Source organism: Bubalus kerabau, chromosome 16, assembly GCF_029407905.1.
Source record: "Bubalus kerabau isolate K-KA32 ecotype Philippines breed swamp buffalo chromosome 16, PCC_UOA_SB_1v2, whole genome shotgun sequence".
NCBI classification, from domain to species: Eukaryota; Metazoa; Chordata; class Mammalia; order Artiodactyla; family Bovidae; genus Bubalus; species Bubalus kerabau.
Window position 1 is genome coordinate 38,200,290 of NC_073639.1, and position 13,726 is coordinate 38,214,015.

At 40.4% G+C, this 13,726-nt stretch overlaps 1 long non-coding RNA gene across 1 annotated transcript in view; it reads right to left on the bottom strand.

Moving 5' to 3' along the window:
• LOC129629715 (uncharacterized) overlaps positions 1-13,726 on the bottom strand; it is a 77,174-nt gene that overhangs the window by 30,834 nt on the left and 32,614 nt on the right. Inside the window, exon 2 of the long non-coding RNA XR_008703321.1 lies at positions 1,506-1,558. This is a non-coding gene — a long non-coding RNA (uncharacterized LOC129629715). The remainder of the gene's footprint in view (positions 1-1,505; positions 1,559-13,726) is intronic.

Genomic DNA, 13,726 nt, shown 5'->3' on the forward strand with positions numbered 1-13,726 from the left:
GGAACCAGAGCATCCAAAAATGGCTAATTTCCCATATGAGGCAGGATATTTACACAATGATTACGAAATACTTTATCACAAACCAGAAAACCAGAGAACTATCAGAGACTTGTAGGATCAGAGCAAGAGTTCTCAGGAGATAGTTTGAATAAACCCTCTCTGGCCAAGGATGGACCAGTTTGAGCCTCAACAAGAATACAATAAACTAAAATGCAAATTATGACTACATAACAACAACAAAAAAACATGAAGATGAAGATGCGTACTTTTGAAGAATACTAAGGAACTAACTTATTATTTTGACAGCTGACAAACAAAAAATAAGAATTAAGCAAATTTCTTGTCTTTTCTGTATAAACTGAACCTCACAGTAGCAACATAGTTGTCAAGAGGAAGTTTCTCTCTATAAAAATATTCCAACTAATAAGAAAAAAATAGAGTAAGAGCATTTTGCAGCTTTTAATGAATTAATGGGTCTGTAGCTATTCTATCCAATATGGTAGTCACTAGACATGTGGCTATTTACATTTAAATTTACAGTAATTAAAAATTTTTTAATTAAAAATCCAGTTTCTCCATATAAAATATCATGTATGAAACGAGTTGCCAGTCCAGGTTCGATGCACGATACTGGATACTTGGGGCTGGTGCATTGGGACGACCCAGAGGGATGGTATGGGGAGGGAGGAGGGAGGAGGGTTCAGGATGGGGAACACATGTATACCTGTGGTGGATTCATTTTGATGTTTGGCAAAACTAATACAATTATGTAAAGTTTAAAAATAAAATAAAATTTTTAAAAAAATCCAGTTTCTCAATCACATTATTCACATTTAAGAGCTACATGTGGCTGATGGTTAGCATATTAAGATATAGAACAGCTATGGAATGTTTAATACAGATACAGAATATATATTTACTGATACAAAACACTTCTATCCCCACAGGAATTTCTGTTGGCAAGTGCTATTGTAGAAAGTCTACTCTAGACAATGAACTTCAACTGCTACCAAACACTGAGCAACAGAAGTACACAACAGCACCTTGCCAAAAAAAAAAAAAAAAAGAATAAAATGAAACCTCTGCATCTAACTACCAATTTCCTGTATTTACAGGAAATACAAGAGACAGAGGGCTATGTTACACAACACTATGGGGATCCAGTCGGCAAACTCCAGATTGTGAAACACAGCTCAGAACAAACGAAGCACTTTTCTTAACAAAATTAACACTCAAAAAACTGACAGAGGAGGCAACTTAAGTCTCATAAATTCCATGAAATGTAAGGAACATACCAAACAAAATTACAATTCATAGTTCATAATAAAAGCCTGATTCAAACAGGCTGTAAAATAAATAATGACAAATTTTGAAACGATTGTGGAAATTTGAACACTGACTGGATACTTCCTGATAGTAAGGAACTATTTGCTAATTTTGGCCAGGCTTAAAAATAGGGATATTTTAAGCAACCTTACCTGTTAGGTACACCCTGAAGCACTTACCGATGAAATGATAGAGTGCTTGGACTTTGCTTCCAATGATCTGGATGTGGGACCTGGGGGGAAGTGATAAACAAAACTAGTTGTGACTTGTTTGTTGGAGCTGGACAATGGGTACACAGAAGCTCATTATGCTTTTCTCTCTACCTTTGTATGTTTGAAATTTTCGATAATTCAAACCTTAAATTTTTCATTGTGTCAGCCAATTATAATTCACTGTCATATAAAATTTGTTAATTACATATGAACTAGCAGAAATATTTAACCAATCCTCATCTGTGTTGAGACCATCTATACTCCAATTTGTACCCCAAATCTTGGTTAAGCTCACTGCAACACAAACCTCCAACGTAGGATGCTTAAATTCTATATCAAGTATAACATTTGTTTCCAAACAACAAATGAAAATTTTAATCTTAATTAAAATGTTTCTCTGTTAAAAGAAAAAAAAAAATTTAGACATCACCCTTAATATGACACCAGTAGGGGGAGATAGATGCTGCATTTCCTCTGAAAAAAAAAATTTTTTTTTTTTTCAAGAAATAATCTAAATTTAATCTACAGTCTAAATGATTCGGGCATGGGGGGAGGACACTCTCCAGGGTTTTCAGTAAAATCTCATCTCCACCCTCAATTCTTTAGTCCTTCATTTCAAAGAAAGGAGTTGTTCACTCTGCATTGTTACAATCCATTTTCTAGCCTAAGCACGTGTTCAAATTATGGTAACAACACTGTCCAAATTGTTCCGTCACTTATATCTCTTTAATGGACTTTCTAATATTATTTAAGCATTTTTTTAAGTACCTCTTTTGCTCTCCCATAGGTAACACATTTTACATTTGGCTAAGCAAGTACTTCAGTAAACAATGTCACTCATTTATAATACAGCTAATTCTTGAATATCTACTATGTACAAGGTACTGTGGTCAGAGCCAAAGTTAGCCTGAAGAGTAAGAATTAACTCTTACCCTCAAGTAACTTATAGTTTAGTAGGAGAACAGAGTATACAGTAGGCTAAGATAGGGAATTACATGACAATGGAAGGGCAGTTAACCCATCTTGGAGAACTTCCCAAATGGAGTATGCAACTGGATCTTTCATTCATTAATCAATTTGTTTAATTACTAGACATATACCATTTTGTCTACTCAATAAATGCATATTGAGCATATCTTATGAACAAGATATAGTGTCTTCTTGATTCAAACTTCCATAAACTCTTCATGCTCTGGATACACCATCTTTGACAGAGTGTTACCTACCTGTAACAGTGAAGAGTTCCAAACAATTTTTCTTCACTTTGTGAAGTTTGTGTTTTCAACATAATTTCTTCCTTCTACTGTCAATCCCCATGGTATTCAAATATTACTTCTGGGAATTTTGACCCAATTTTTAAAAATATTTTTATGTTATACCCTTAGATGAAACTAACCAGATGCACACATTCTCTTTCTTTACTGATTACACAATTTCTTATGCTCTTTAACCCATTCATTTAAAATATTCTTGTTGTCAAGACCTTGTGTGTGTGTATGTGTGCGTGTGCATGTGTGTGCACGCTAGGTCGTAGTCCAGCTTTTTGTGGCACCATCGACTGTAGCCCATCAGGCTCCTCTGTCCATGGAATTTTTCAGGCAAGAGTACTGGAGTGGATTACCATTTCCTCCTTCAGGGGATCTTCGAGACCCAGGGATCAAGCCCACTTCTCTTGCATCTCCTGCATTGGCAGGTGAATTCTTTACCACTAGTTCCAACTGGGAAGCCCTCACCTCCACTGAAAAGACTTCCCTGTTCTTCCTCTGCACTAAATCTGAGTTAATTAGCCTGGTCATCTCAAGGTCAGTAAGGGAAAAATCTCTCTTCCAGGGATTGCATCCCTAGAGTTATGGCCTTTTACCACTTTCTGATATTCCTATGTATTACCTCCTCCTCCACCCTAGCCACAGTCCAATAGAGGCAGATAACTAACATGCATATAACCTTTCCATTTTATGAGGAAATCTGAGTTGAAAGATAGTCCCTAGTTGGCAACAGTCTTGAGTATTCAGAAGTTCCACAAGGGGCTCTCATGTACTATTTTATGTCCCCAAAGGCTCTTCTTTGTAGACTTCTAACTTAGTCTCATCTCTCTCCTTCCCTAAGTCCAAACTGCTTTTTCACTCTGAGATATTTCACAGGTAGTGAGCCAGGGGTCTTTAGCCATTTGGCCCCAGGGCTACCATTTTACTTAAGGTCAAAATGGTGTCAGCGCAGCTCACCTCCACTGTCTCAACCAGCATCTCCCTGAATTTTCTTTTCAAGAAGGCTTTGATTAGCCTTTCATGTGTTTCTGAGCACGAAGCCCTACATTCAATTTCCCTCCCTCCAAATTCTGTTTCCCTCATGCTCCTTTTTCTGATTTCTGTTTATAATCAACCTTCCACTATGGATGATCCCCCATCTCTCAAGCATCTTCCTCTAAGTTTCACCCAGATGCCTTCTTGTAGGCATGTGTGCTAAGTAGCTTCAGTCGTGTCTGACACTTTGTGACCCCATGGACTGTAGTCTGCCAGGCTCCTCTGTCCATGGGATTCTCTAAGCAAGAATACTGGAGTGGGTTGTTGCAATGCCCTTTTCCAGGGGAATCTCCCCAACACAGGGATCAAACCCACGTCTCTTGCATCTCCTGCATTGACAGGTGGGCTCTTTATCACTAGCATCACCTGGGAAGCCCTAACATACCCTCTTATCTTCCCATAATTCTGTCCCTTGGGTTCTTGAACTGACAATCTAGCCTGCAGGCAGCCTCCCCTGATAGATGGTTCTCAGATATTCTTTGTCTTGTATAAATTCCAGTCAGCCACCAAACAACACCTATTTATGGGGGGGGTAGTTTTCTCCTAGAAAAAACCATGCCTTTTCCCTTTCACTCTGGCCATTGACCACAACCAGCACCTCCACTAGGATTCAGCACGCACAGCCCTTTCAAGTGTGCAACTATTTTTACTACAATAAAAAGGACTGTTAGGATACAAACTATATCCAGATGAGTGAAGTTACAAGTACAGAGTTCCATGTGACTCGGCTTGGCAGAGACTGACAGCATTAGTCTCTTCCAAGCCCTCTCTGTGTTTACACCATTTCTTGTCACAGGCAACTCTCCTAAGCCCTGATCCTTGGGGCTCACCATCTCCACTAGTTTCTTCTATGTTCACTCCCTGCTGCAGGGCTTGCCATTCCCCTGGAATTGTCAGGTCCTTTTCTGCCTTGAGTTAAAGGTCACTTGCTCAGCCTTAGATAATAACTGTCCTTCTCAGATCATATACACTTAGGAGCATCCACATTTATTAGTTCACCCTGGCTCCCTTCTGACTTTTGTTCTTCTTTTCAAAAGAGATATATTCACTTTCCATCAGCTCATACTGGCAATTCCTCTCTCTTTATCACTTCGATTGTTCCTTCTCCCTCAAATTTTTATTTTTCCTAAAACCTTCATGCTTATTTGCAATTCTGCTTCCAGCCTCCCTAACCTCGAGTGAAAAGTCACCAAGGTCAAAACAGACATATTAGCATAATGAACTTTCAACCAATCCCACTCCTGAATTCTGAGCAGGAATCTGACCGTACTTATACTGTTTTGACCTTAATTACATGTGTTTTTCGCGGCTTCCTTGATGAATCAGTGGTAAAGAATCCACCTGTCAACTGCAGGAGACACGAGTTCCATCCCTGGGTCGGGAAGCTCCAAGATTCCTCCTGGAGGAGGAAATGACAACCCACTCTAGTATTCTGATCTGAAAAATCCCATGGACTGAGGACCCTGGCAGACTACAGCCCATAGGGGTCCCAAAGAGTCAGACACTGCTGAGTGACTGAGTCTGCATGCGGGCACGCGCGCACACACACACACACACACGTGTTTTTAAAGATCCTATTTCCGCTTTATCTCATCTAGTTCATAAATCTTAGTGTTTTGAAGGAAAGTATATTTGATGCAATTTTTCCTGAGAATTCCTTTGCTGTACTTTAATTACTGTGATCTGAGTACTTGGTATAAATATACTGTAGTCACGCATATTTGTCCGGAACAAAGAAAAACAAACAAACCCTGGAACCCTGGATGGAGTTACCTAAAGGGTCAAAGTCTGCTGTCTGGCTTGGCTTGTGCATCAGAACTACCGGCAGATCATTTGTAAGATGAAAAGGCTCTGCTTCTCCCTCCTCTCAGGGATTCACACTCCGGAGCACCTTGGGGAACTTGGAGCCACTGACGAAAGTAATGCCTGAGAGAGTGGCATCAGCAGCCGCAGCAAAGGTGCTCCATCTCTGTGAATTAACGTAAGTGCTAAGATGCACCTCCTGTGACTATTTTGCCCTCCTGCTGCCTTTCTTCCAAGAAATGCACTTCACATGTTTTTTCCCCACTCCTTTCAAGTCCCATCCTGATGTTCCAAAGTAATTAATTTTTTAGATGAGAGTAAATTACCTACTACCCTTTGCTAAAGGAAAAGAAAGGGTGGAGGCAGGTGGTAATGCTCCGTGTTTACACTGTGTTTTGTCACCTGAATGCATTTCCTGGGATGTGTGAGGATTTCTTTCCGCATCCAGGATAGACCTTGGACTTGTGCGTGTGTGTGTGTGTGTGTGTGTGTGTGTGTGTGTGTTTAGTTGCTCAGTCGTGTCTGACTCTTTGCGATCCCATGGACTGTAGCGCGCCAGGCTCCTTTAGTCCACGGAATTCTCCAGGCAAGAATACTGGAGTGGGTTGTCATTTCCTTCCCCAGGGGATTTTCCCGACTGAGGGATCGAACCCAGGTCTCCTGCATTGCAGGCAGATTCTTTAGTATCTGAGCCACCAGGGAAGCCTGAACCTTGGACTTATTCCTTGGGATGGCTGAACCATGAATGAATATGTACTGGGGGGAATATGAGTATTCCTCACTTGTCTCCAGAGAGAATGCAAGAGAAGAAAGTCACCAAAGACCTCAGTGTCTCACACAACATTGAGCACACAGCCACAAACCTCAGGGAACGTCAGACACAGGTAGCCCCTGACGTTTTCCACAGTCAGACTTACCAGCCCTCATTTTCAGGAACCTGGGTTTATGAGAGAGAAAGGAAAATGGAGACCTATTTTCTCTGTTTTCATCAGGCCCAGTTTCTCATTATTCTACTCCTTACCACACACATTTTTATCAATATCTTTCTCCGTTGTAAATGCAGAAAGCAAAAGAGGGAGGATCTTTCTCTTTTAAGAAATAACCAGGGATCTCATGAACAATGCCTGCAATGTGTCAGGTAATCTTGTTTTGTTTTGAGCTTGGCTGTTGGATGGCTGGGGATTCTGACATTGCTAATAATTTCTAGGTAACTTACATTCCCCACAAGTTGAGTGAGTTACCCCCTAAAATATTTGAAAAAATATGGGGTAGGAAGACCTAGAATAACAAATCTGGTTTAATCCTCGCCTCATCTAATCATCTATGTGACCCAAGGGAAGCCCCATGTGCTTGAGGTAAAATGCAGGTAAAGTGACTTGCCCAGTGGTTCAGTGGTTAAGATTCTGCTTTCCGATGCAGAGGGATGTGAGTTTGATCCCTTGTTGGGGAACTAAGATTCCAAATACTGCAGGGTGTGGCCAAAATTTTAAATAGATAAATACAACTGATTTTAAAAAATAATGAATTATCAAAAAAAAAAAAAGGCAGATAAAGACCCACATAAAGAGTGATGAGAATTTTACACAATATCCATTAAGCACCTTAATATCCAACAAGTTCCTATCTCAAAGTATTTAATAGATGGCAATATTATTATTATTTTCTACAACCCTGAAGTGTCAGCAAGAATCTTTGAGATTCCTACAGGACCAGCATCATGTGCCATTATATTTTAGGAATAAAAGAGTTTTGTGAGGAAATGGATCAATGGCTCACCAATGAACACTTCAAAAATCCTTCACACAACCACATCACTCCCTATCATGCTGTTAAAGAGCTCTTATCAAGCAAGAGGGTAAATCATGTAAAAGGCATCAGATACACTGAAGCATCTTACAAGACTACTCTGTTTTATTTTTACACTGAACTGTTCATCAGACTGGATGCTTTGTTTTGTTTCTGTTATTACTTGCAGCTGGTCCAGGAAAAGGAAGGAAGGAAGCCTGTTCCTTTAAAAGCTGAAACTTTAACTTGCACCTAATTCTGAACAGAAAGTGAGAAGACATTAGTTTTCTTCTCAAACTCCAGGTCAGTGCACCCCATCTGAATGACCCCTTGCCACCATCATCCACAGATCATGGACCTAGAGTTAGAAGAAAAGAAATCTCCCTAGTAGCAGACCCGCCTGGATACAAAAGAAGGAATATTATTAATATAAGTGGCATTCATCCATCTATCTCCAAGTAAATAATCCCACAGAAATTGGGAGGAAAAAAGTTAACCTACATTATTGTGCTTCACAACATAGTTCCAGATAAGGTCTTTGGTTTTATTTTTTTATAAATAGAATGCTCTTAACTACATATCAGTGACAGCATTCAGCATTCATTTGTATGGTTTAAAATATTGGTGTGTAGGGTAAAATCGATATTTTTAATCATTCCTAGCTATTAGTTTGTTTCCCCAAGGTTTCTCCTAGTTCTAAAATTCTAAACTTCGTGAAGCACTGAGAAATGACTCTTGCTATGATTTCTCTGTATTGCAGAGCATAGTATATCTTCAAAGAGGCCTTTCTGCCTATCCTGAGGGAAACTCATTGGGATGAAGCTGCTGTGTCTTCCAAGAGGGTTACCGTCTGGTGTTGATCAGCATAGGAACACCGATGCAAAGGACAGCTGTCTGGACCAGGCTAGCATGTTGTGTCTAGTGGTATATTCACTCCTTCGAATACCCTGTAAAATAGGTTTTCATTTCCACAGATTACAAAAGAGACTTCAAGAGATTCATTAAGCTACTGCAGGTCACAATTTAGTAAAATCCGGAACTAGTACAATCTATACCTCCCTGGCTCCAAACGTGTTCTTTTCTTTCTGCCAAACTTCCTAGAATAAAAAGTAAAATGTGTAAATAGGATGCCACCTGACAGTTTTAGAACCTAAGAAGCTGAGAAATGCCAAGCCTACCCATAGTAAATCCTGGGTAAAGCCTGGGGTTTGGATCCTAGCAGACCCAAGCATTCGAGAGCCATGGTTTTATTGATCTTCACACTGTTTGACTTCAATTCAAATTAAAATTTGCCATCATTTAGGTACATCCATGTCTCTACAAATAACCGAATTTTGTTCCTTTTTAAGGCTGAATAACATTCCATTGCATATATGTACCACATCTTCTTTATCCATTCCTCTGCCGATTGACATTACGTTACTTCCATGTCTTAGCTATTGGACATTGTACTGCAATAAACACTGAGGTGCATAAGTCTTTCTAAATTACCGTTTCTCTACTCAGCGCTCTGCGGTGACCTAAATGGGAAGGAAATCCCCAAAAGAGGGGATATATGTATATGCACAGCTGATTTATTTTGCTGTACAGTAGGAACTAACATGAGATGGTAAAGCAACTGTACTCCAATAAAAATTAACTTAAAATAAAACCCAAATGATAATATTACAAATAAGAATTGGAAAGAAAAAAAAAAAACAACCTTTAAAGCTTGCAGAATTCACACAAAATTCAGGATCTGGGAACTTCCAGTGACAAATTAGAATATCGGGCAACTCTACACATTCCCACATGGTAACTTTGGGGGCAGCTGAGCAGCGGATGCTCTTTTGAACAGACCACTCCCTCCCTGAGACCACAGCACAGTCTTGGCTGACTTAGCTTGTGCACTGGATCCCTAGGGCTTTTGAACTGGTGATACCCCCAGCCCTCCTTTTTTCCAAGGCATTCAACCCAGAGAAATCAGAGTGGTAAGAATGTTCTCAAACTTCATAAACACACAGTGTGTCAAAAAACGCTAAGAAAGGAGGTAACTTGCACCTTTTCCTCAATAGCTTCCTCTTGGGGATGACCCAGAGATTGTGAGGATTTGAAGAACCGCCTAGGGCCTTCAATTAAGATAGTTTTGTCTTTGGTTACTACCGGAAAAAACCTGTAAGCAGACAGCTGCTTCATGCCAGCTGAAATTCTAGTCTTGGGTGGGATGGCAGAGGTTTATGACTTCAGATGAGAAACAGGCAGCAACAGATTATATTCTTACGCCAAGTTTCTCTCTTTATTGCCATGGAAGCAAAAAGAGAAATGCAGAAAGGGGAAAGCTTTGTGAGACCTGTGTTTCACTCAGACTTTCTGCTAGGCATCGGGAGCTGCTCAAGATTTTGCAAACACTTTTACAGGAAAATCATAGATGTAGAAAACCTCTGAAATTCAAACGGAGCTGGAAAAGAATAAAGACCACGCATGTTGTCTTTAAACTCAGAAGCAGAACCCCCCGGGATTTGGTGTTCTAAAACAAGACTGGAAACATTATTAACGTTAATAAATAAACATCTGGATTGACTTGCAGCCTAAATTTAAGTGTCCTAAATATTTTGGCTCTATTATAATGATGCTGCATTTTCCTAAATTTTCCAATGTTTCTTTGGTCCATAGCTTACACTTCATTTTCTTGTGACTCTTTTAACTCAGGTCTTGTTTTCCATGAAAATAGACCCCGTTATATAAATGTTTAAACACCAAATGTCCATAAAAAGATACGAAATTGGTTTTGATTGCATCCCTATATCTGCACAGTGTGGGTCCTTAGTATACTCATGTCCTTTTCATTGGAACCATGTCATCAGACCATCTGCTTCTCTTTCATTCTCCTAATACTTTGCGCTACATCTAATTCTAAGAGAGCCAAAATTTACCAACAAAAATTTTGTTAAGCTAAAATTAAAACTCAAGGTCATGATGAAGCTGTTAATTCCATTCTTTAATGTAACATTTAGCCAGTGTTAGCCCAGTTTTGCACTAGGGAGAAAACACATATACTATGGAGGCATAAACCAGATTAGGTCGTACTCGGAGCCAAGTTTCACTTGGAGCCTCTAGTGTGCTCCAAAAAGCATGAGTGCATGTGAAAGGAAAGGTCAGCAACACACATCTCCACCAAGAAAAGTCCAATAAAACCAATGCAAAATTAAATGAGCCAGCTACAGAGAACTCTCCTCATAACACAGTGCTTACACCTAATCCGTTCCTCACCACCTTCTATTGAGAGTGTTGGTCTCAGGTCCCTAGGCTGTTGCTGTTACTGCCTTGAGCTTTCGACTAGTCGTAAGCCAAGGGGTTGCTATGCAGAGTCCCAGTGCATGGAACCAGAGTTAATCATTCACAGGCCCTTTTGCCTGAAATAAGATGCTTTTCATTTCCCCTGGCTTATGCGAATAATGAAAAAAGAAAACAAACAAAGGAGATAACTGCACTATGTTAAAAGATAATCCCTTAGCATAACTATTGTCTAGAAGCCTGAACACCACAGGCAGGCAAAAATCCAGTCTGCATTCAGGGACGACGCTGACATTTATTTATAAGAGATTATGCCGTGACAGAGCTTCAAGGCATTTAGAATGCTCCTATTCCCCAAGGCCTCCACTATATTTATATGCAGGATCCCATATTATTTTTCCTGCTGTTATGGCAACAGAGATTTCAATGTTTACAGAGCTATCAAGTTCTGACAGGCCGAGCTGGGGACTTTGCATCACTGAACATGGAGCAAGGGACCCGGGAAGCAGGCACAAACTCCACTGTCTGAACAACTAATACCTGAGCAGAGGGAGGGAGCAAGCAGGCAAGCAGCAACGATCAGCTCTCAAGGCCGCTTGCCCCCAGGGGAATTTGCCCTCTGGATCCTGTGATTTCGGGGATCTATTACGAAGTACGCTGAACCTAGTAAGTCAAGTTAAATCTAAAAGAAAAGCAAACCCCAAATTCCTACTACAATTTTATACTCCGAATGAGTATTTTTTTTTTAATTTATTTTTTTCATTGAAGTATAATCGCTTCACAATGTTGTGTTGGTTTCTAATGTACATCAACATGAATCAGCTATCAGTTCAGTTCAGTCGCTCAGTCGTGTCCAACTCTTTGCGACCCCATGAATAGCAGCACGCCAGGCCTCCCTGTCCATCACCAACTCTCAGACTTTACTCAAACTCATGTCCATCGAGTCGGTGATGCCATCCAGCCATCTCATCCTCTGTCGTTCCGTTCTCCTCCTGCCCCCAATCCCTCCCAGCATCAGAGTCTTTTCCAATGAGTCAACTCTTCCCATGAGGTGGCCAAAGTATTGGAGTTTCAGCCTCAGCATCAGTCCTTCCAATGAACACCCAGGGTTGATCTCCTTTAGAATGGACTGGTTGGATCTCCTTGCAGTCCAAGGGACTCTCAAGAGTCTTCTCCAACACCACAGTTCAAAAGCATCAATTCTTTGGCACTCAGCTTTATTCACAGTCCAACTCTCACATCCGTACATGACCACTGGAAAAACCATAGCCCTGACTAGACGGACCTTTGTTGGCAAAGTAATGTCCCTGCATATTAAAGAATATGCTATCTAGGTTGGTCATAACTTTCCTTCCAAGGATCAGCTATAAGTATACATATATCCCCTCCCTCTTGAGCCTCCCTCCTATCCCACCCCTCATCCCACCCCTCTAGGTCATCACAGAGCACTGGGCTGAGCTCCCTGTGTTATACAGCAGCTTCCCATTAGCTTTCGATTTTATACATGATAGTGTATATATGGGCTTCCCTGTTGTTAGCTCAGCTGGTAAAGAATCCACCTGCAATGTGGGAGACCTAAGTTTGATCCCTGGATTGGGAAGATCCCCTAGAGGAGGGCATGGCAACCGCCTCCAGTATTCTTGCCTAGAGAATCCCCATGGACAGAAGAGCCTGGTGGGCTACAGTCCATGGGGTTGCAGAGAGTTGGACATGACTGTGTGACTAAGCACAGCACAGCGGCAGTGTATGTAGTCAATTCTACTCTCTCAATTTGTTCCACCCTCTCCTTCCCCCGCTGCATCCACAAGTTATTCTCTATGCCTTTGTCTCCATTCCTGTCCCACAAATAGGTTCATCTGTATCATTTTCCTCAATTCCATATATATGTGCTAATATACAACAGTTGTTTGTCTCTTTCTGACTCACTTCACTTTGTATGACAGACTGTGGGTTCACCATCGCATCACTACAAATGAAGCTCTTTTGAGTATGGGAAGATAGTCCATTACTAGAGCTCTGGGGTAGAGGAAGAGGAAAGGAAAATGCAGTGGGTAAAGAAAGGGCAGAGCAAGTCTTCTCTTGGTGCCCACTTCTATTTTTAACTGCACAGTGGACACCAGCCGCACTTTCCTTTACACCAAATTTAATCACTGCTTAGTAGTAAACACGGCTTAGCAATTTCTAGAATACTCCAATGCCGAAGCTAATTACTGCATGAGCTGGCTATAAAAACGTCCTAGAAATACTTGTGTCTATCTCACAAACAAGATTATCTTAAGAACTTGCCTCCTCTTCCACAGAAATAACTATGTATAAATGGGAGCTCATGGTTTGAGGTTCTCAACTTTGAAGTCACTTTTTGGAGTGGACCCAAACTCCTCCATACTCTGTGACTGAGACACTGGACTAGAAACCATGAAAACACAAGTCCTTTCAAACACGCCTTTGGATATCTTGGTTCTAGAGAAACTAGGAATACAAGTCACAAGCTTAGCCTCTGATACAATTAGCCACCACTTCCCAGTTCTACATGTGGACCCGGGAAAACACTATCAAGTCACAGAAAAATGGAGCAAGAAGTTCTAGGCTGAATTCCTTTCTTTTTTTTTCTTTTCTTTGTGTATGAGTGCTCATAAGAGCACTTATTTGCTTACAAAAGTGCAGGACAGACTTGACAAACATGTCTACATTTTTTTTTAATTCAAGTTTGGTTCTGTTTAAAATTGTAAATAGCAGAAAATATGCATATTTCCTAACACTCAAGATGAACATGCCAACAAATAACAAGCTGAGATTCACCATATAATATTGGACACGTGAAAAGATTGTTTACATGATACAAACTTCAACTTCTACAAAATAAATGTTAAAGTATGCAGGAAAAGGTATTAATGATAATTGCAATAAATGTCTCTGTATGTCTTTCCTGATAAGCTAGAGCTAGAAATGAGTATGGATGACATATGGTCTTCCCCTTTGGAAGAGCTGCTTTCCAAGGTAGGTCAGTTGTAAAGACAAGTTGGAGAG